The sequence below is a fragment of the Schistocerca nitens genome, chromosome 3, assembly GCF_023898315.1.
Source record: "Schistocerca nitens isolate TAMUIC-IGC-003100 chromosome 3, iqSchNite1.1, whole genome shotgun sequence".
Classification (NCBI taxonomy): domain Eukaryota; kingdom Metazoa; phylum Arthropoda; class Insecta; order Orthoptera; family Acrididae; genus Schistocerca; species Schistocerca nitens.
Genome location: NC_064616.1, coordinates 899908714 through 899932516, shown reverse-complemented (window position 1 = coordinate 899932516; position 23803 = coordinate 899908714).

The following is a 23803-nucleotide window of genomic DNA, read 5'->3' as shown; positions in this document are numbered from 1 at the left end:
GAAAAACTTGACAGAAACGTCACAATACGTATCAATTAACGATTTGTATGTGGGTGACAACGGTCATAACACGTTCAGGACCTCAGATGAATATGAAAACGGTCACAGAATTTTGACGTTCAGTTGCTATTACATTCAACGTTTTGGAATAATTTAAACTAAAATTTGACTGACTTATTTTCTCGCGTGATGTGGCATTGATTGAGATGTAGGATCTCACAATAATGTTACCTGCCACTATGTTTAACTAATCACTTCTTCATTTATGTGTGCATTTCTTGTGCACTTGACACGTTCCACATCATAAAGATTACTGTGAGATTGACCAATGGAACAGGTAACTAACTTCATATAGTCAAACTACATTACCCAATAACATAACAGTTAAGTGCAAATAACGTCACTGTAAGCAGTCATGTCATAAAGCGACGCTGAAAATACGAAAGCCAAGATCGATAGCCTACTGAATATCGTTAAATAGATAAAAAGAATACCATATCTTAATCATAAAATATAACTTATTATAGTTTTGGCAGACCCACTGCTTGCAGTGTTTAATTACCTTCTATTTTCAAAAGGTCATTGAAATAATTTTGGTACCAGGTCCATTAATGGCTTTGATTAACTAGCAAGTATCGGGTGATCAAAAAGTCAGTATAAAATTGAAAACTGAATAAATCACGGAATAATGTAGATAGAGAGGTACAAATTGACACACATGCTTGGAATGACATGGGGTTTTATTAGAACCAAAAAAATACAAAGTTCAGAAAATGTACGACAGATGGCGCTTCATCTGATCAGAATAGCAATAATTAGCATAACAAAGTAAGACAAAGCAAAGATGATGATCTTTACAGGAAATGCTCAATATGTCCACCATCATTCCTCAACAATAGCTGTAGTCGAGGAATAATGTCGTGAACAGCACTGTAAAGCATGTCCGGAGTTATGGTGAGGCATTGGCGTCGGATGTTGTCTTTCAGCATCCCTAGAGATGTCGGTCGATCACGATACACTTGCGACTTCAGGTAACCCCAAAGCCAATAATCGCACTGACTGTGGTCTGGGGACCTGGGAGGCCAAGCATGACGAAACAGGCGGCTGGGCGCACGATCATAACCAAACGACGTGCGCAAGAGATCTTTCATGCGTCGAGTTATATGGGGAGGTTCTAATAAAACCCCATGTCATTCCATGCATGTGTGTCAATTTTTACCTCTCTATCTACATTATTCCGTGGTTTATGAAGTTTTCAAATTTATACTGACCTTTTGATCAGCCGGTATTACTTAAAAAGAAAAATATCATTTTACTTTCTACTTCGTTTAATAATTTTAAACTGAAGTCTTTTTTTGTCTCAGATGTGATAATCGGTTGTAATAGTGGAGCACTGCCGGTATGGTCGACGAATATACCGACATCAGCAGCAGCGCATTCTTATCGGCGGTGTCATTTTACAGCTGAGACAACTGTTCATGTCATAATTCGATTATATCAGCATCAGTACTTCCTCGTCTCGAAGCCCATGCAGGGAACCGCATCCACACACGTGCCAAGCGCCTGGTGTGGGGGGGGGGGGGGGGGAGACCACTGTGCCCCGCCTCCGACGCGTCTCCGCTCGGTAGCCAGTGGCGTCCAATTTTTAATTTGCGTGCATGTTTTCATATGTTGCATGAAGCATGAGGACCCCCCCTGCCACCCCCCCCCCTCTTTCCCCTCACAACTTCGTGGCTCTAACACAGCGTTTGCATAGTTGATGAGTCGACACTTTCGTGGGAGCGAAAGTCAACTGTAGTTCACGCGTGTAGCACACGTACTACGTACGCGTTTTCGTGGTAGCGAGATTCGCACGTGTATCACGACGCACGCACACACGCACTGCTTGCGCGCTTGCTTATACGTAGCATCGCTGTTGAGAGAAGCGCGGCGCTGGATAAACGACTATTACTGCATGCAAGTTCAGGCAAGCAATTTTAATTTGCATGCTGTATGCACCAACGACTTTTGAGCAATACGCTCTTCATCAGTACCCGTGTATTTGTGTTACTCATACGTACTCACGCGTGCACGCACTTATGATTGCTACGACGGTAATACCAAAAGTAATTTCTTCTATTTTTTATAAGCACATAGACCTGTTTATTTCTACAATGGTTTACATCAGTTTACAACTTGAACATTTAGCTATTTTCCGACATAATCACCATTTCTGTCGATGCATTTTTGTAGACGCTGTGGCAGTTTTTCTATTCTCATGTCATACCACCTCGCCGCCATGCTATTCAGAAAGTTATGAACCTCCTCTTTCACCTCGTCGTCGGAGCTGAATCGCTTTCCGGTCAAATGTTCTTTTAACTTAGGGAACAGGTGATACTCACTGGGCGCCAAGTCAGGGTGGGTGATTATGTTCCACTGAAAGTGGGCGAGCATTGTCATGGAGAATGTGTACGCCCTTGCTCAACATTCCTCTTCTCCGGTTCTAGATTGCCCGTTTGAGTTTTTTCAGAGTCTCACAGTACCTGTCAGCGTTAACTGTGGTCCAAGTTGGCATAAAGTCCCGGTCCCAAAAAACTGTTGTCATGACTTTACCGGCAGACTGTCTTTGTCTGAATTTTCGCGGCTTTGGCGAAGAAGGATGCCGCCACTGGTGTAATTGTTGCTTGGTCTCAGGTGTGAAGAATATGCCCAGGTTACGTCACCCGTGACAATTGAGTCCAGAAAGTTGTCCTGTTCGGCTGCAAGGCGGTGAAAAAGTGGTTCAAATGGCTCTGAGCACTATGTGACTTAACTGCCGAGGTCATCAGTCGCCTAGAACTTAGAACTAATTAAACCTAACTAACCTAAAGACAGCACACACATCCATGCCCCAGGCAGGATTCGAATCTGCAACCGTAGCGGTCGCTCGGCTCCAGACTGTAGCGCCTAGAACCGCACGGCCACTACGACCGGCGCAGGGCGGTGAAGAAATGCGCAGGAAGCATCAACTCGTTGCCGCATGTGGTCCTCAGTCAGCATGCGCGGCACCCATCTTGCACACACCTTCTGGTAGTTCAATGTTTCCGTTAAAATTCTGCGAGCGGTGCTTCGGGAAACGTCAGGAACCAACGTGCAGAGATCATCCAGGGTGATCCGCCGATCTTCACGCATGCTTTGCTCAACCTTGAACACTGTCGCCTCAGAAACTGACGATCTCCCGCTCCTTTGTTCGTCGTGAATTTCGGTCCGACTAGCTTCAAACTCTCTACATCACTTATGAACATTTTTGACATCCATGCACGACTCACCATACACGCCGGCCGAAGTGGCCGAGCGGTTCTAGGAGCTACAGTCTGGAGCCGTGCGACCGCTACGGTCGCAGGTCCGAATCCTGCCCCAGGCATGGATGTGTGTGATGTCTTTAGGTTAGTTAGGTTTACGTAGTTCTAAGTTCTAGGGGACTGATGTCCTCTAAAGTTAAGTCCCATAGTGCTCAGAGCCATTTCAACCATTTCACCACACACTTCCGTCAATTGGCGATGGATTTCAATCGGCGCAGTGCCCTTTGCGTTCAAAAACCGAATAACTGTTCAAATGGGTGTGAAATTCATGTGACTTATCTGCTAAGGTTATCAGTTCCTAAGCTTACACACTACGTAACCTAAATTATCCTAAGGACAAACACACACACCCATGCCCGAGGGAGGACTCGAACCTCCGCCGGGACCAGCCCCACAGTCCATGACTGCAGCGCCCCAGACCGTTCGGCTAATCCCGCGCGGCAAACCGAATAACTGCGCGCAATTCGTACTTAGCGGTAACATCCAACGGGAGCTCCATTCTCAACGGCTGCCAAACCAAGACTGAGCGCCTCAGCGCGGCGTGCGCATGTTTACACACGGCGCGTGAAGCACTCTTCATAACAGTGTGACCAACTGCCACACAAACAGAGTTCTGTACTTATAAAAAAATAGGCGACCTTACTTTTGGTGGTGGTGGTGGTGGTTAGTGTTTAACGTCCCGTCGACAACGAGGTCATTAGAGACGGAGCGCAAGCTCGGGTTAGGGAAGGATTGGGAAGGAAATCGGCCGTGCCCTTTCAAAGGAACCATCCCAGCATTTGCCTGAAACGATTTAGGAAAATCACGGAAAACCTAAATCAGGATGGCCGGAGACGGGATTGAACCGTCGTCCTCCCGAATGCGAGTCCAGTGTGCTAACCACTGCGCCACCTCGCTCGGTCCTTACTTTTGGGATTACCCTCGTAGTAGTATTGACTATTACCATGATACCATCCACATATAGATAAGAAACGCGGCCTACAGTCCACCACGAATGGAAATAGAAAGGAGGCCTGGTTAGCAATTTTGACGCATACACCAAGGAAACAGCTCTTTCTTTATTTCTGCTTGGTGTAGTTTTAACTTGTGTGCACGTTATTACGTCGACGCGGCAATGCCAAACCGCTTTTGTGGCATCCGGCGAAGCAGGTAGCCACACCGCTGGAACATACACACTGACGTACGCGCCGCATCAGTGAAGTGTCATCAAAACCTTACCTGCAGCCTACCACTATACACCTCCATCATCGTTACCTGAAGTTGATACCATTTTGTAAGAAGAATGGTATAGATTTCTCTTAAGAAACATGCATTCCGAGAGGACTGTAAGCTGGTTTGAATACCATCGGATTTCCTATCCCATATTCGGCATTGTAGAGAGTTCCTTTTTCTTTTCTTTCTTTTCTTTTTGGTATTTCCATATTTCTGTCCACCTCCTATATGTCGCTATAGCGTGTTAAAAATGTACATTTGTCTTGGTTTTTTGGTCATAAGTGTAACAGCACTGAGTGGAGATTTTTTGTTCTTGATCAAAACTTGGCATTATTACTTCTAAAATAGATATACACTATTTTATCAAAAGTATTCGGACACTCACAAAAAACATACGCTTTTCATATTAGGTGCATTGCGCTGCCACCTACTGCCAGGTACTCCATATCAGCGACCTTATTAGTCATTTGACATCGTGAGAAAGTAGAATGGGACGCTCCTTGGAACTCACGGACTTCGAACGTGGTCATGTGATTGGGTGTCACTAGTGTCATACGTCTGTATGCGAGATTTCCACACTCCTAAACATCTCATGGTCCACTGTTTCCGATGTGATAGTGAAGTGGAAACGCGAAGGGACACGTACAGCACAAAAGCGTACAGGCCGTCCTCGTCTGTTGACGTACGGAGACGGCCTACGGTTCAATTCGTAATGTGTAATAGGCAAACATCTATCAAGAGCATCACACAGGAATTCCAAACTGCATCAGGATCCACTGCAAGTACTATGACAGTTAGGCGGCAGGTGAGAAAACTTGGATTTCACGGTCGAGCGGCTGCTCATAAACCACACATCACACCGGCGAAGGCCAAACGACGCCTCGCTTGGTGTAAGGAGCGTAAATAGTGGACGATAGAACAGTGAAAAAACGTTGTGTGGAGTGACGAATCAAGGTACACAATGTGGCGATCCGATGGCAGGGTGTGAGTATGGCGAACGCCCGGTGAACGTCATCTGGCAGCGTGTGTAGTGCCAACAGTAAAATTCGGAGGCGGTGGTGTTATAGTGTGGTGGTGTTTTTCGTGGAGGGGCTTGCACCCCTTGCTGTTTTGCGTGGCGCTATCACAGCACAGACCTACATTGATAAGCACCTTCTTGCTTCCCCCTGTTGAAGAGCAATTCGGGGATGGCGATTTCAAGACGAATGAGCACTTGCTCATTTTCACGGTCTGTGGCGGAGTGGTTACACGTCAATAACAGTCCTGTAATAGACTGGCCTCCACAGAGTCCTGACCTGAATCCTATAGAACACCTTTGAGATGTTTTGGAACGCCGACTTCGTGCTAGGCTTCACCGACCGAAATCGATAACTCTCCTCACTGCAGTACTCCGTGAAGAATGGGCTGCCATTCCCGACGAAACCTTCCAGCACGTATGCCTGAGAGAGTGGAAGCTGTCATCGAGGCTAAGGATGGGCCAACACCATATCGAATTCCACCATTACCGATGGAGGACCTCACGAACTAGTAAGTCATTTTCAGCCAAGTGTTCGTATGCTTTGGATCACGTAGTGTAATTACTCCTCAGTTCGTTTTCCGCAAAAAAAATGTATGTACCGTTTGCAAGAAGAACACGTTACTGTCGCATGATACTGAAATGATTTGGATATTCAGTTAAATGATGACGTTGCAATTACAATATTATGCACTTCCTCGAAACTAACGAAAGAATACTGTGTTTCTTAGCTTAATAGGACTACAAGCCTCTAATTGCTGTAAATTGCAATCATGTTAACTGCAGAATAATTAAGATCATTACATACATCATTACATATCTTATTTTTGACTGCCTGCCAGTAATTAGACACATAAATTTATAAAAATTATATTCCAGTGTTTACATGTTCATTGTACTTTACTGCTGTTCTCTATCTTTATGCTTGGCGATAGCCTTGTCTCTGGATACCACATTCTTGTAGAGTTTCATTATAGACTTTTACGAAATCTGTTTTTCTATAAAATGGAAAACAGCTCGTTCTGACTATCCTCCCATCAACATTTTGTAGCCACTCACAGCTGGGTGTTCGGCTCCCACCGGTGTGCGTGAATGATATCTCTATGTGTGTGGCGACTTGATACAGGTGAAACGTCCCCTTAGAAAAATTATAAATGACTGCGCTTAAATTGACACAAAATATTTTTAGCGCAACACAATCTGACTTTCAATAATCCCGACAAAAGAATGGCCCTGACTAACAATAACCTATACCTTTCATGAATCACTTACCTCACAAAAATCTTCGTTACTCGAACTACTGCAATACGGCGAGCGCCAATACTCCCAGCTAAATAAAAGATTCTAACTACTGAACGCACTAACTACTGATAGGCATAGTTAGCAAATGAAAGATTTCGATAGAGAACAAACAATGTATTTACCTTAATAGTGTTCAAAATTCATAATACACTCCTGGAAATTGAAATAAGAACACCGTGAATTCATTGTCCCAGGAAGGGGAAACTTTATTGACACATTCCTGGGGTCAGATACATCACATGATCACACTGACAGAACCACAGGCACATAGACACAGGCAACAGAGCATGCACAATGTCGGCACTAGTACAGTGTATATCCACCTTTCGCAGCAATGCAGGCTGCTATTCTCCCATGGAGACGATCGTAAAGATGCTGGATGTAGTCCTGTGGAACGGCTTGCCATGCCATTTCCACCTGGCGCCTCAGTTGGACCAGCGTTCGTGCTGGACGTGCAGACCGCGTGAGACGACGCTTCATCCAGTCCCAAACATGCTCAATGGGGGACAGATCCGGAGATCTTGCTGGCCAGGGTAGTTGACTTACACCTTCTAGAGCACGTTGGGTGGCACGGGATACATGCGGACGTGCATTGTCCTGTTGGAACAGCAAGTTCCCTTGCCGGTCTAGGAATGGTAGAACGATGGGTTCGATGACGGTTTGGATGTACCGTGCACTATTCAGTGTCCCCTCGACGATCACCAGTGGTGTACGGCCAGTGTAGGATATCGCTCCCCACACCAAGATGCCGGGTGTTGGCCCTGTGTGCCTCGGTCGTATGCAGTCCTGATTGTGGCGCTCACCTGCACGGCGCCAAACACGCATACGACCATCATTGGCACCAAGGCAGAAGCGACTCTCATCGCTGAAGACGACACGTCTCCATTCGTCCCTCCATTCACGCCTGTCGCGACACCACTGGAGGCGGGCTGCACGATGTTGGGGCGTGAGCGGAAGACGGCCTAACGGTGTGCGGGACCGTAGCCCAGCTTCATGGAGACGGTTGCGAATGGTCCTCGCCGATACTCCAGGAGCAACAGTGTCCCTAATTTGCTGGGAAGTGGCGGTGCGGTCCCCTACGGCACTGCGTAGGATCCTACGGTCTTGGCGTGCATCCGTGCGTCGCTGCGGTCCGGTCCCAGGTCGACGGGCACGTGCACCTTCCGCCGACCACTGGCGACAACATCGATGTACTGTGGAGACCTCACGCCCCACGTGTTGAGCAATTCGGCGGTACGTCCACCCGGCCTCCCGCATGCCCACTATACGCCCTCGCTCAAAGTCCGTCAACTGCACATACGGTTCACGTCCACGCTGTCGCGGCATGCTACCAGTGTTAAAGACTGCGATGGAGCTCCGTATGCCACGGCAAACTGGCTGACACTGACGGCGGCGGTGCACAAATGCTGCGCAGCTAGCGCCATTCGACGGCCAACACCGCGGTTCCTGGTGTGTCCGCTGTGCCGTGCGTGTGATCATTGCTTGTACAGCCCTCTCGCAGTGTCCGGAGCAAGTATGGTGGGTCTGACACACCGGTGTCAATGTGTTCTTTTTTCCATTTCCAGGAGTGTATATATATCAGTTCATGACATCCAGTCTTACAAATTTACTGTCTCTGATGGACACACGTCCAGATCATCGCTCTCAAAACTCCGCCATTTCTCTCCCCACATCCACCACTGCTGGCAGCTCACCACCTCCAACTCCGCAACGCTACGCGCTGTTAACAGCCAACTGCCCAACACTACAATAGCGACTATTTCAACAATGCCCACCAGCCACAGACTGCACACAGCACAGCCAGTGATTTTCATACAGAGCGCTAGGTGACGTTACCAACATAAAAACCTAAACAGCCTACTTACACAGGAGACTGCTTATTGTAGTGCTGGTCACCTGCGTAGCGGGCTCGACCTTGTGGATCAAAAGGTTTTATTGGAACGTTTCGCTACAGTTCTTTATCATTGAATGTCTTAGCCGTCAGATGCTGACAGTCTCTTTCCGATACTTAGAATTTCCGTAGACTTTGTATTGGTGGTTCGACATGCAGATCTGATTATGTTCGCATAGGAACATGCTTGCTGCAACATAGGCCACTTTCGAGGCACATCAAGGACAAACAAATCTCGACTGACCCAAATGTCTAAAATGATGATCGTAAAGCCAAAATTTACCGCGTAAGCCAATTTGGGAAGGGAATCTTTTTTTTTTTCTTTTACGAAGTACAGAAGCTGCTGGATTCGATCTCACATCAGTCTGGCTTAGTATTTTGTATAACTGAAAGTCAAGAAAGTCAAAAATTTAATACACCAGGTGACCCGTGCAAAACGTTGACATTTTTATTGTTTTAAATAATGAAAGTATTTGGAAAGTAGTCGCTAGGGTAAGGATAGTTGTGCGAATACCTCCTTTCTCTCTGAGCAGGTGTTTCAGATACAGCCACCGCTTTGGAACGACGCTTCTCACTGACAACTTCTAATGCTATTTTCCTTAACAACGTGAACTTCTCATTTATTGTTTATGACAGAAGTTAATAATTAAAGAGCAAATACAAACACAAAATAAAAGTAGTAAATAAATGACATTTACTGTTCATGGCAATATTTGACTGACATCAATTACTTTTAATTGCACTTAGTACTATATGTAAGCACCGCTCGCTCTTGAGTTTACAGACAGACTATAGCAGGAACGGCGTTTATACTCACTTCTTCCAGGTGTCGCTCTTGGCGCGGCGCGGTCCAATTCCGCGCGCCATTGGCCGACGTTCCCTCACCACCTTCTCTATTCTTGGGTTCCGTATCTTCGTTTCGGCGCTTGTGGTTACGCCAGAACATTCATTCACTCCCCCCCCCCCCGCAAAAGCGACGGACTGTGTCGTCGTGTACGGAGTGCGACCACGGCGGGTGATGCAGGAGTGTGGCAGAAACGTGCCCCGGAAAACAACCAGAAGGGTTCGCGTCCACCTCCTGCTGCTATCAACCAGCGACTGCTGCGGTGTGGGCGGGTCCAGCTCCATCGGTAGGACGAGAGGCAGCGGAGGAGGTGAAGTCTCCGTCTCCATGCGGTCGTCCCACAGTGTCGTGATGACACCCTCTGGTGGCTGCTGTCCTCTGGATCCGTGAACCTGGGGAGAGAGACTGAGAGATCAGCGCGTACATGATAGAGGCGAAGTTGGTTTTGATGGCGGTGCTGCAATCCGCCTGGGTCTGAAATGAGATACAAGCGTGCGCCAATTCTACGGACGATCTCGCCTCGCTCCCGCGGTCTGCTGCCGCTAAAAACCTTGAAAAACACAATATCATACGGGACGAAGCGATACTTGCGGCCTTCCTGCAGCGCCGGATGCTGAGGAGGGTGGAGCAGGGGAGCAGTGTGTGATTGCGGCGGCCGTGAAGCAATTCCGCCGGTGATGGTCCATCTCGTGGGTGCAAGCGATACGAGGCGAGAAACAGTTGCAAGGCTTGATCTCTGGTGTGTGCGGAGCGAAGTTTGGCCATCTGCCGTTTGAATGTCCTGACAAAACGTTCCGCTTCGCCGTTTGACTGTGTATGTCATTGTGTTCACAGAATGTTTCAAATTCATTTGACGGGAACTGAGGTCCGTTGTCTGACACTATTACCTCAGGTAAACCTTCGAGGCAAAAAATCGATGAGAACACCTGAGTTGTGCTGCGTGATGTTATTGGCACAGAAAACTTGCTACATGAGTCAACCACAATCAACCAGTGGGTGTTCCAAAAAGGTCCCACAATCTCTATGTGCGCACTTTGCCATGGCGCCTGTGACTTAGGCCAAGCAGAGAATTTTTGTGGCGAAGCGGACTGATTTTCCGCACATGCGTGACACTGTGACGTCATCTATTCTATTTGGGCGTCCAAACCCTGCCAGGTACAGTGTCAACGCGCTAAACTGTTTCGTACGAACAATCCACCAGTGTCCTTGGTGAAGTAACTGCAACACTGCTTTTTGCAAAGCGTTAGGGATCAATTCACGTGACTGTCCACTGTCACTCTGAACAGGGATTACACCTTTCTGTACAGCGAGGCTATACCGACGGGCAAAGTATCGGCGCACTACAGAGTTTTTTACGCTATTCAATGTGTGAGGTCAAGATGTGCGAAAGTATTTGAGCAAAACCTTCAAATCTGGATCAGCGTCCGTGGCAATTTTCCTATAGTTCAGTGGAAAAGACTACAGCAATTCAGAATCCTGAGCATCGATGTGACAACAAGAAGCAGCGGAAGCGTCAAAGTCCGTATCAGGGCCAATTGAAAGACGTGAAAGTGCGTCCGCATTACCATGTTGAGCTGTCTAACGATACACAACCTCGTACTGGTATTGAGACAACGACAAAGCCCATCTTTGCAGTTCTTGGACAGTTCTTACAGGAACCGGTTTCGTCTTATGAAACAAAAACTGCAAAGGGTTGTGATCCGTCGCTAAGTAAAATTTTCTGCAATACAAAATAGTGGTGAAATTTGATGACACCATACACATTAGCCAAAGTCTCTTTTTCAATTTTTGAATCGTTCACTGCGCTTTGGACAACACTTTTGATGCGAAGGCAATATGCCTGTCTTTATCACCAATTCTGTGCAAAAGCACTGCACCCATTCCGTAAGAGGAAGCGTACACTTCCAATACAACTGGTTTGTCTGGATCAAAGTGAACTAAGCATCGATCACTGAGCAATGCATCTTTAAGTTTTTGGAATGGTACTTGGCACTCATCTGTCCAAACAAAGGGGACATTCTTGCGACGCAAGCGATGCAATGGACCTGCGATTTGTGCAGCATTCGGTTTGAACCGAATATAATAGTTCACTTTCCCTAAAACTGACTGCTATTCTTTGACGTTACGAGGAGCTGGCAAGCCTCGTGTGGCTAAGAATGCGACTGTGGAGGATGTACACTTGACTCTTCATGACGTGACTAAGATACTGCAACTCAGGTTTAAAAAAAAAATCACATCTATACTTTAGTACTGCATCAGACAACACACGAAACAAAGCACGTAAATTTGCAATATGTTCTTCAGGTGTACGACCTGCTACTATAATGTTATCCAAATAGTTTGAACAGTTTGGCACTTGTGCAGTCAGTTGTTCCAAAATCAGCTGGAAAATGGCGGGTACGGAAGCACAGCCAAAAGGCAAACGCAAATATTTAAACAAGCCCAAGTGAGTATTCACCACACACCATTTTTCAGATTCTTCATCGAGCGGTATTTGAAGAGGCGCGTCGCGCAGATCAGTTTTTGAAAAGTATCGTCCGGTGCCTAATCTGTCCATGAGATCTTCCTGGCGTGGCAACGGATAAGTATCTATTATAGTTAGTGGGCTGACTGTAGACAAAGTCAACACAGAGGCGAATGGGACCTGAAGGTTTGGGGAGCAAAATCAGTGGACTTGCCCATTGACTAGCTGATATGGTCGTAATGTTCAAATGTGTGTGAAATCTTATGGGACTTAACTGCTAAATTATCCTAAGGACAAACGAACACACCCATGCCCGAGGGAGGACTCGAACCTCCGCCGGGACCAGCCGTAGAGTCCATGACTTCAGCGCCTGACAGCTCGGCTAATCCCGCGCGGCTATGGTCGTAATAACTCCATTATCTTGCAGTTCTATAAGTTCAGCCGCGACTTTGTACCGTATTGCAATGGAAACAGTTCTGGCGCAGCAAAAGTTCGGCTGAGCATTGTCTTTCAGCGTAATATGTGCAACAATATTGTTAGATTTGCCTACATCTTCAAAAAAGAGTCCCGAGAATTCTTTCGCTACACTGTCTTTTGCATTGAATGCGGACATTGACAACACATTGTCCTGAATGTTAAAGCTATACAATTCAAAAGAATCAAGACCAATTACGTTCTCACTCTAGCGTGATTTGAGCACTGTAAATGTCACTGTTCGCGTGTGCGAGCAATACACGGCAGACAAGGTACACGTTCCGAGAACAGGAATGTCTTGTCCATTATAAGCCGTCAGTTGCGTGCTAGTTTTAAACAGGCATGGGGAGCCTAACAGTTCAAAAAAAATGGTTCAAATGGGTCTGAGCACTATGGGACTTAACTGCTGAGGTCATCAGTCCCCTAGAACTTAGAACTACTTAAACCTAACTAACCTAAGGACATGACACACATCCATGCCCGAGGCAGGATTCGAACCTGCGACCGTAGCGGTCGCACGGTTCCAGACTGAAGCGCCTAGAACCGCTCGGCCACGCCGGCCGGCTCCTAACAGTTCATATGTGTGAAGATTTAGCAATGTGACAGAGGCACTCGTGTCCAACTGAAATTTCATACTTTTCCCACAAATAATTAAATGAACAAAAAATGTGTTTGACTGACGTATCACTGTAGAAACTGCACTCTTGTTAGTTGCAGACTTTGAATAAACTGCATTAATGACATGGGCCTTGTGACTAGTTTTTGTGAGTGGGCCGAATTTTTATGTTTATTCCGTTGCAAACATACGGATTGCACCTGTCCTTTCCTACCACAAGCGTAACATTGAGCTTGGCGGGAGAGACAATCTTGACGTTTGTGCCGTGTAGAACAACGAGGGCAAGCCTTAATTCTGTTCGCCTGTTTAGCGAACTGTGTACACGACGTGGAAGGTTGTTTACCCGGTGTGACTTGCGCGCGCTGCCGGTGCGGAATGGGGCGATCACTACTAACAAGGGAACCTCCCCATCGCACCCCCCTCAGATTTAGTTACACGTTGGCACAGTGGATATGCCTTGAAAACTGAACACAGATCAATCGAGAAAACAGGAAGAAGTTGTGTGGAACTACGAAAAAATAAGCAAAATATACAAACTGAGTAGTCCATGTGCAAGATATGCAACATCGAGGCTGAGATTAGTTCGGGAGCGCCGTGGTCCCGTGGTTAGCGTGAGCAGCTGCGGAGCGAGAGGTCGTTGGTACGAGTCTTCCCTCCAGTGAAAAGTTTAATTTTTTTTTCAGTTTATGTGACAAACTCTTATGTTTTCATCACTTTTTTGGGAGTGATTATCACATCCACAAGAAAACCGAAATCGGGTAAGGTAGAAGAATCTTTTTACCCATTCGCCAAGTGTACAAGTTAGGTGGGTCGACAATATATTCCTGTCATGTGACGCACATGCCGTCACCAGTGTCGTATAGAATATATCAGACGCGTTTTCCTGTGGAGGAATCGGTTGACCTATGACCTTGCGAGCAAATGTTTTCGGTTCCCATTGGAGAGGCACGTCCTTTCGTCTACTAATCGCACGGTTTACCGGTGCGGTCGCAAAACACAGACACTAAACTTATTACAGCGAACAGAGACGTTAATGAACGAACGGACATATCATAACTTTGCGAAAATAAAGAAATTAAAATTATCAATGGAGGTAAGAATTGAACCGAGGATCTCTTTCCTCAGCTGCTCACGCTAACCACGGGACCACGGCGCTCCTGATTTCACTTTAGCCTTGAAGTTGCATATCTTACGCATGGACTACTCAGTTTGTATATTTTGCTTATTTTTTCATAGTTCCACACAACTTCTTCCTGTTTTCTCCATTGATCTGTGTTCAGTTTTTCAAGGCCTATCCAGTGTGCCAACTTATATCTAAATCTGCGGGGGGTGCGATGGGGAGGTTCCCTTGTAAGGGACTCAACCTGACAAATAGCTGGCTACTAAAATGTATGAGCTGAGAAGGCACCGGAATAGTAATGATCTAATATTTGTACTACCTGCTGAAATGATGGATCTGACTGTTTCAGAATTTGTTAAAAAATGGTTCAAATGACTCTGAGCACTATGGGACTTAACTTCTGAGGTCATCAGTCCCTAGGACGTAGAACTACTTAAACGTAACTAACCTAAGGACATCACACACATCCATGCCCGAGGCAGGATTCGAACCTGCGACCGTAGCTCAGAATTTGTTCTCTCACTTTGACAACAGGCACATTGTACACGATCGCATCACTCTACATAATATCTGAATACAAAGCACTGCAAGCACATTTGAATTTGCATTTCCTTTTCGCGCGTTTCAAATCAGTCCGCCCCTGGTATATCAGTGGAGCCGGCACGGTAGCTCAGCGTGTTCGGTTAGAGAGCTGGTTGGCCTCTGTAATAAAAAAAAACTGAGTGAAAGGATGAACAACTAACTTGAACGGATGGCGGCTGGGTCGGAGATTTTCTCCGCTGAGGGAGTGGTTGTTATATTGTCCTTACCATCATTATTTCATCCCCATCGACCCGCAAGTCGCCGAAGTGGCGTCAACTCGAAAGACTTGCACCAGGCGGACTGTCTACCCGACACGAGGCCCTAGCCACACGGCATTTCCATTTTACCTTGCAAATCTATTACCCACTCGCGATAAGTTTGTTCAGACTCTTCTTTTTTCTTTTTTTTTTTTTTTTGCAATTAAGGAATTGATACCTAGCTGTTACCACATTCACTTTTTGGTCATAATAGTTTGTTAGTGCCTGTACCACCTGGTCGTAATCCAGTTCACTCAGAGTGGCGTTAGGAAAAACTTTTTGAATTAATCTGAACACTGCAGTTGGTACCGTGAATAATAGATAGGGAAGTTTCGCAGTACCTGGTACATTGACCGACGATGTGCGCCTCAAACTGTGATAACCAGTCGAGCCATTCCTCTTCTTGGTCACAAAACTATCGAAAAGGTGGTATAGCAGCTGTAAACTGTGGTGCTTGTTCTGGCAGGCGTGCAGCGTTGGCCAGTATCTGCCTCTTCATGTTGAGCAGGGTGGCGGTTTGCTGATCGTGGAACTGAAACATCTGCATTAGCTGTGTGGTATCTAGCGCTTGCCGGCCGCGGTGGTCTAGCGGTTCTGTCGCTGCAGTCCGGAACCGTGGGACTGCTACGGTCGCAGGTTCGAATCCTGCCTCGGGCATGGGTGTGTGTGATGTCCTTTGGTTAGTTAGGTTTAAGTAGTTCTAAGTTCTAGGGGACTTATGACCTAAGATGTTGAGTCCCATAGTGCTCAGAGCCATTTTTTTCTAGCGCTTGCGGCTGTGGCGCCGGAGCAGGGGGCGGACAGGTTTGGTGGGCATGTTGGAACACACAAATGGAACAAAATAGAAAAATTATGACCAAAGCAAAGAAATGTTCTGCAACGCCCACCTGAAAACACTTATTAGCAAAAATGACAAGAAACTGTTAAGGCAAGATGCGCTTCTGCAAAGTAAGGAAAAGATAGAATTAAGGCGCCTGCAAAAATATGGCCGTGGCCGTCGGCACGTAGTTCGCTTGATGACTCGTCGCCAGTTGTGGGGTCCTGCCCACTCATTGCTGATAGGGTGCCTAAAGGAAGTTGCGATCTCGGAATGCTATACAACAGTTCAAACAAATAATATTGGTAGTTTTATTTCTAGACAGAAAATTGACAATACTTAACTTTAATTACGGCAACTGTCGCTAGCGAGAGACGACATGAAAACAGTAAAGTTCTTGCTATACACAAAGTCCAAGTAAACACTTGATACGGATCAGGACACTCTGATAGCGTAACACTAGTGTCGCTTGTGGCACGGTGCGGTTTAATTCAGCGCACCGTTGGCCGACGTTTCCTCACCGCCTTCTCTGCTCTTGCGTTCCGCATCTCTGTTCTGGCGCTTGTGGTTACGCCACAACAATTAACACTGCAAGTTCACAGATTACTATAAGCGAGCCACTGCAAATCTGAATTTCTGTACATTAATAAACGGTGCAGCCCCTAAAATGTCGAATGCAAGCATGCAAACATGCATGCATTCTGTTGTGTAGGTACCGGATGCCAGTTTGTGAGACGGAGTTCCATGCCTGTTGCTCTTGGTCGAGCAGTATAGGGAAGGTTAATGCTGTATTTGGATGACGCTGGAGCTGTCGTCTGATGTTGTCCCATGTGTGCTCGATGGGAAGTAGATCCGGTGATCAACATGTTGACACTCTGTAGAGCATATTGCATTACAACAGTGGTATGTGGGCGAGAGTTATCCTGTTGGAAAACACCCCTTGGAATTCTGTTCATGAATGGTAGTATAATAGGTCGACTCAGAAAACTGACATACAAATTTGCAGTCAGGGTGCACGGGATAACCACGAGAGTGCTCCAGCTCATATATGTAATCGCACCCCACACGAGAGCCATACACAGACAAACTGAAAACCTACGTAGTGGGGCTAACTGCTGCGAACTATACGTCTGAAAATCATGTCTTCCTGCTCCTAGCATCAGTTAATTGCCACCAGAGCCCTGCAATAACAGGCTGGTATTTCTTAACAGATTAATTTTATTATTATTCAAATTACGCTTCAAGGCCTGTATGGTGTAGGTAGCAGCATGGACCGCTCACACAGAAGTCACCTTACTATAGGAGGAAAAGGCCTAGCCGCTTAACAGTCTATAAAGCAATAGACAATATTACTATCAAGACCGAGAACTATGTAGGCGCACAAGTCGTCTTGTCTGTAAATATCAACGTAAGATCTGATAGACACAGGGACAGTGAAAGGTGGCAAGCCACTCTCTCATTTTAACTACTCTGTCAGTCAGATTAATATTCGTATTTTAGGTCGTGACCTCCGTGTTCTCCAACACTAAATTTGCTATGTGTGGCTTATGACATTGTTACGTGAGGAAATTGTGGGAAGCATGTTCTTGTAACTGCATGTGTAGCCTGTAGAGAACTTGTACCCAAGGGGCAACGGTGAGGCGATGGAGAACAGGGGAAAGATGGATGTGGATCCTAAATGTTATGTCCACTGACCTGGCTGTGCGAGTGATTCAGGGAAGCAGCACTATGTGAACTGTAACTGCAGAGGGACCTTGGGCCATGGCACTCCACTCTTCCCATTTCGGGTTTGGCAGGAGGGCGTCGGGTCGCAAAACATTTTACATGGGCCAGTCAGCAGTCCACCGCGAAGACAGCCAGATGGCGGGAAGTGGGTGGAGGAATCCATTTAAGAGAGATTGCTGTAATCTGAGCTCTTGTGAAAACTGTGGGATGATCATAAAACTATAAGCATTCTCATATTACAAGTTGGAACGATATGATCAGAGTGGCTGGTGCACGTGTTTAGTGGACGCAAGACTGTAACTCCCCTGACGCCAGGAAGTCGCCAGGTTCTTGTAGCGAGCGAGAAAAGAAACATATATTTCACAGGCATGACTGTCTGGGAAGCTTAACAGCCTTCTTTCAGAAATTGGAAATGGTCGGCCTGGAAAGACGAGATCTCTTCGTAAACGAGTGGCTGTGAGCCCATCTAGGTAGACGTTTCTTGCCGAAACATGACCATGCTCACCGTGAGAACGACGCCTACCAGGTCTAAAACCTTCCTTTTTCAGACAAAAGAGATTTTTAGTCTCTGATGGGCTCCCCCCATCCCCCCCCCCCCCCCGCCACCCTCCTGGATATGAAAAGCAGAGGCTTGCTCCCCCAGCATAAGACACCCTGTGCTGTGTCTGGATTGGCTACCAGGCCAGCAGAACAGTCAAGAGGAAAGATTCAGTGAGTGGAGGAAAGTTCGATTAGTTTGTACAATGTGGAGACGGTTTTTTTTCTGCTAATTTAGCCCGTGTTCGAGGCTTGGTGGAAGGTGATTGAGATTCTTTGGTATCTTCATCTTCTGGTCCTCCTCTGGTGGAGAACTTCAAGTCTTTTCCTAGTGGGTGAGACTTGTGGTATGCAACATGTGGTGGCCTAAAAGCCAGTGGCAGTTTCCAACTGTACCACCAGTGGAACTGCATATCATCTCTGACATACAGTGTGTCATGATGTTGAACTTATTCATCCTAAGTCGGCCATCTGACTGACGTTTGACAACTCCAGCATGTGCCATCGTGCATGTGAGTCAAATTGGTTTGACAGACCAGCGAACAGGAGCACCTCACTCTGAAATCTGTCTGGGTTTCAGGTCTCTGATAAGAAAGTTTCCCGCGTTCTAATAATCAGAACGCCAGTCCGGGTAGTTTGCTAGTTTTTGTGGATGCATCAGAATATTAAAGCTGTCGCCGCACTCCACCCCTCGCCCACAGCGTGCCATTTTCTGCTGCAGCCTGAATCAATGTGGAAGGGTGAAGTACTGCTGCACCAGCGTAGGATTGTTAAATGATATTCACAGCTCCCTGTTCTCTATGAACCATAGTTTGTGGTGTACCTGGTCATAGTTGATTCTGTTTGAACAGGATTTGGCCTCACAGTGGATTCATGTAAACGAAATCTGACTGCGTTGTAAAAGGGATTAATTCAGTGGAGAACTTGTACATTTTCCACCCCAATGAATGCGACGTGATTATGGCAGCACGACGGGAACTAAAACACTTTGAACGCGGAATAGTAGTTGGAACTAGAAGCATGGGACATTCCATTTCGGAAATCGTTAGGGGTTTGAGTATTCCGAGTTCCACAGTAACAAGAGTGTGCCGAGAATATCACATTTCAGTCCTTACCTCTTACCACGGACAACGCAGTGGCCGACGGCCTTCCCTTAACGACCGAGAACAGAGGCGTTTGCGCAGAGTTTCGCTGCTAACATACAGGCAACACTGTGTCAAATAACTGCATAAATCAGCGTGGGATGTACGAGGAACGTATCCATTAGCCCACTGAGGCGAACATTGGTGTTAATGAGCTATGGCAGCAGACGATCGACGCGAGTGCCTTTGCAAACATCGCGACATCGTTTTCAGAGTCTCCCCTGGGCTCTTGACCGTATCAGTTGGCCCCTAGACGATTGGAAAGCCGTAACCTGGCCTGACAAGTCCCGATTTCAGTTGGTAAGAGCTGATGGTAGGATTGGAGTGTGGCGCAGACCCCACGAAACCATCAACCCAAGTTGTCAACAACGCACTGTGAAAGCTGGTGGTGGCTCCACAATGGTGTGGCTATGTTTACATGGATTATTGGTTGGAAATGGTTACATTCGGCTTCTTGGAAATCATTTGCAACCATTCATGGATGTTATATTCCCAAAAAACGGTGGAATTCGTACGGATGACAACGTGTCATGTCACTGGGCCACAATCGTTCGCGATTGGTTTGAAGAACATCTGGACAATTCGAGCGAATGATGTGGCCACTCCGATCTCCCGATATGAATCTCACCGAGCATTTATGTGACATAAGCGATACATCATTTCGTCTGCACCGGCAGCACTTCCGCAATTATGGACGAATATAGAAGGCAATGGGAAACCACCTCCGTCAGGACCCTGCCTAGTCGGCGGTGCTCGTCTCCCGCATCGTCCCCTACGCTCCTCGAGTATGGGACCTCATCATCATCAACATCATCATCATAGATGCAGCACGGCTCAATTTTCTGCAGGGGATGCCAATGACCTTTTGAGTCCATGCCAGGTCGAGTTGCTGCACTAAGCCGAGTAATCGAGCTTTCTACTTGTCTCAGTATGCACCGTAATCTTTCTTTATTCTCATGACTCTCGCGCTGGCAATAGAATAGTGTACATCTACATCCATACTTCCTATGCCACCATACGGCACAAGGCGGAGGGTAGGATTGTTCCGCGAGAGGGAAACAAAGTACTTCACAAAAGGACGAACGGTCGTAACGAAGCTGAGCCTGTCATCTTACCTCGCTTCATAAATATTCAATGGCCTACACTGAGATGTAAAACGTTTACGTAGTTCAGTACTGAGCAGCGGGCACAGTCAACACTGAGCAACCCCCTGAAATGCACGCAAAGTAGTTAGCAATTTCTTATTAAGCACGTAGGTAATGATAGATTTATTCAAATATAACTACATTTAGAACGTAGCGAATCTCGTCCCGACGTCCCATGTCACCTCGGTAATAGATTTATATTGATAGACACAAACACGCGAAAATTCGTTTACTGTAGAGGGCCACGCGGGAGTAGTGGGCCATGGCTTAGCGTCAGCTCGAGTTATCTGATGCATTCCGGTTGGCTGGACGATAGACAGGGTCACATCCAGCGTGTTGTTGGCGGCGCCCACATCCAAGTGTTTCGTACTACCATGCTTACGCGCGTTCATGCTCTCATAACGCAATTGACTTTTGAGGACAATTTGCGATCACTGCACAGCTGTTTTATGGTACAATAAAAGCATTGCTTCCTGCAACGCATCAGTTTAAATGAATAATGTATCTCCTAAAGTATTCGTTATTCATGTACATTACGACAGTTTATAGCTCCAGTCGCAAATAAGGACTTACCTTTGTCGCAGATACAGATATATATTACGTAAAACGTGCGATAACTGCTGTGTATTTGTTACCGGGGTTGTATAAAAATTACCAAATCGACCTCTGCAGCAAGTAAATGTGGCTTTCCCTAATTACTAGTTTTGTTTCAACAAAAATTGAAAAAATTCTTGCTTGCAACCGCAGTCATTCTTCATAACTGTTGTATGTATTGTACAGCAATGATATTGCAATCTTTTGTCCTAGGGCAGTTACACGTTCTGCACTTGCACATTACAGACGAGAAAAATAGTGGTACAATTATTTGCCTGTTAAGCGGAACTATATGGAGGCAGAGGCATAAATGTTGCTTCTGGTTCGCGATAGCAATTACATGAAAAATGTAAATCTCAGGGATACGAACAAAATATCGAATGTTTGCAGGCATTCACCATCACAATCCCACACCCACCAAAATTCTAGAGGCATAAACTAATTATTCGGTTCATGTTCATGACATCTGATTGACTGCTTGAGAACTTTGTAGGAAACTGCGATCACTACAAATGTACAAAGGAGTCCTCGCGTTTGTAAATTTGTAGAAATGGTATTCTGCTAATAAACTGGTCACAAGGCTAACTAATCACACGGCCTGCATGATTATCTTAAGACACAAGACCTCTAGGAAAATTCAAGCAAAAATTAAAGTATTGTTATATGCAAGGGCAATGGGCCATCAAATACACCTATTGGGTAACACTAACAGCTAACGCATAACGGCTAAAGCAAGACATTCTCTGTAAGCACACTCCTGTATGACCATCTTCAATTGCTAAAAAAGTGATGCAACACTAATTAAATTGATATATAACATAAAGACGTCATTACATATTGCTTCTGTAATCACACCCACCACCCTTCGCTATTTGCTGTAACTTCACGATCCCGTTCTAAGATATAAGTAAACATGCGATTTTTTTTCCGGCCACCGATTTTGCGTCGATGGTGGTAGTGACCTAACTAGTTTGTTACCGGCTACGACACACAACAAGGGTTTTTCTTTCTTTTTTTTCCATAACTGATTTTGAACCGATGAATATCAGTACGGGGTGATTCAAAAAGAATACCACAGCTTTAAAAATGTGTATTTAATGAAAGAAACATAATATAACCTTCTGTTATACATCATTACAAAGAGTATTTAAAAAGGTTTTTTTTCACTCAAAAACAAGTTCAGAGATGTTCAATATGGCCCCCTCCAGACACTCGAGCAATATCAACCCGATTCTCCAACTCGTTCCACACTCTCTGTAGCATATCAGGCATAACAGTTTGGATAGCTGCTGTTATTTCTCGTTTCAAATCATCAATGGTGGCTGGGAGAGGTGGCCGAAACACCATATCCTTAACATACCCCCATAAGAAAAAATCGCAGGGGGTAAGGTCAGGGCTTCTTGGAGGCCAGTGATGAAGTGCTCTGTCACGGGCTGCCTGGCGGCCGATCCATCGCCTCGGGTAGTTGACACAAACACCCATTCTCTGTAAACTGTTTATACCAACGTTTAATACACCACCTATCAGGAGGTTTAACACCATACTTCGTTCGAAATGCACGCTGAACAACTGTCGTCGATTCACTTCTGCCGTACTCAATAACACAAAAAGCTTTCTGTTGAGCGGTCGCCATCTTAGCATCAACTGACGCTGACGCCTAGTCAACAGCGCCTCAAGCGAACAAATGTACAACTAAATGAAACTTTATAGCTCCCTTAATTCGCCGACAGATAGTGCTTAGCTCTGCCTTTTGTCGTTGCAGAGTTTTAAATTCCTAAAGTTGTGGTATTCTTTTTGAATCACCCTGTATAATTCTATATGACAGCAGTTTTATTAACCTCAGTAACATAAACAAAATATTTAAGAGCACGCTCAATGACGTCTGTCTACCTGTTTGAATACCCTGAATACCCGATACCCGATTTTTCCGGACGATTACCCTCCTTAAATAGGTACGAACCGAAGGTTACTACCTAGTGTCTCCCGATACTGGCGCAGAAACAGTTGGGGAGCACTGAGCGATTGCGACCGTGGCATCTTGAGTGTTACGTAGGAGATCTTTCTCTGCAACAGACACGTTACCGCTTCCGTGTTGTGGTGCCCCGTTGTGAGCACTCATTTCCACGACCATGACTCTGGTGTTCATTGTGCAGCAACTGTCGCCAGCTAAGCGCAGCCACCTGCACTGGAACGCAGGCGCAAAGGCTGCAGTGCAAACAGAATCAAAGGGTCCAGCTCAGTGATACAGTGCGTGCTGGGTGCTGCTGTGCTGGGCTCTTCATGCTATCAGCCGAGGTCGAGAAGCAGAGAACCGACGAGGACTCGGCAGAGACATTCCATCTAATTGACGGGATACAATGCAACACCGTCCGCCCCTGGTAGCTGAGTGGTCATCGCGACAGGGCCCGCGTTCGATTTCCGGCTGAGTCGGAGATTTTCTCCGCTCAGGGCCTGGGTGATGTGTTGTCCTAATCATCATCATTTCATTCCCATCGACGCGCAAATCACCGAAGTGGCGTCAAATCGAAAGACTTGCACCCGGCGAACGGTCTACCCAACGGGAGGCTCTAGTCACACGACATTGCAACACCAAAAAATAATTAATGTGGAATAATGAAATTTCGGGAATACATTTGTCGAGGTAATATACGTATTTAAGTGATTAACATTGCAAGATCACAAGTTCTTGCAAGTGCGAGATAATCCATTGCAAATGTGGAATACTGGTAAATTAATAACCGGTGCG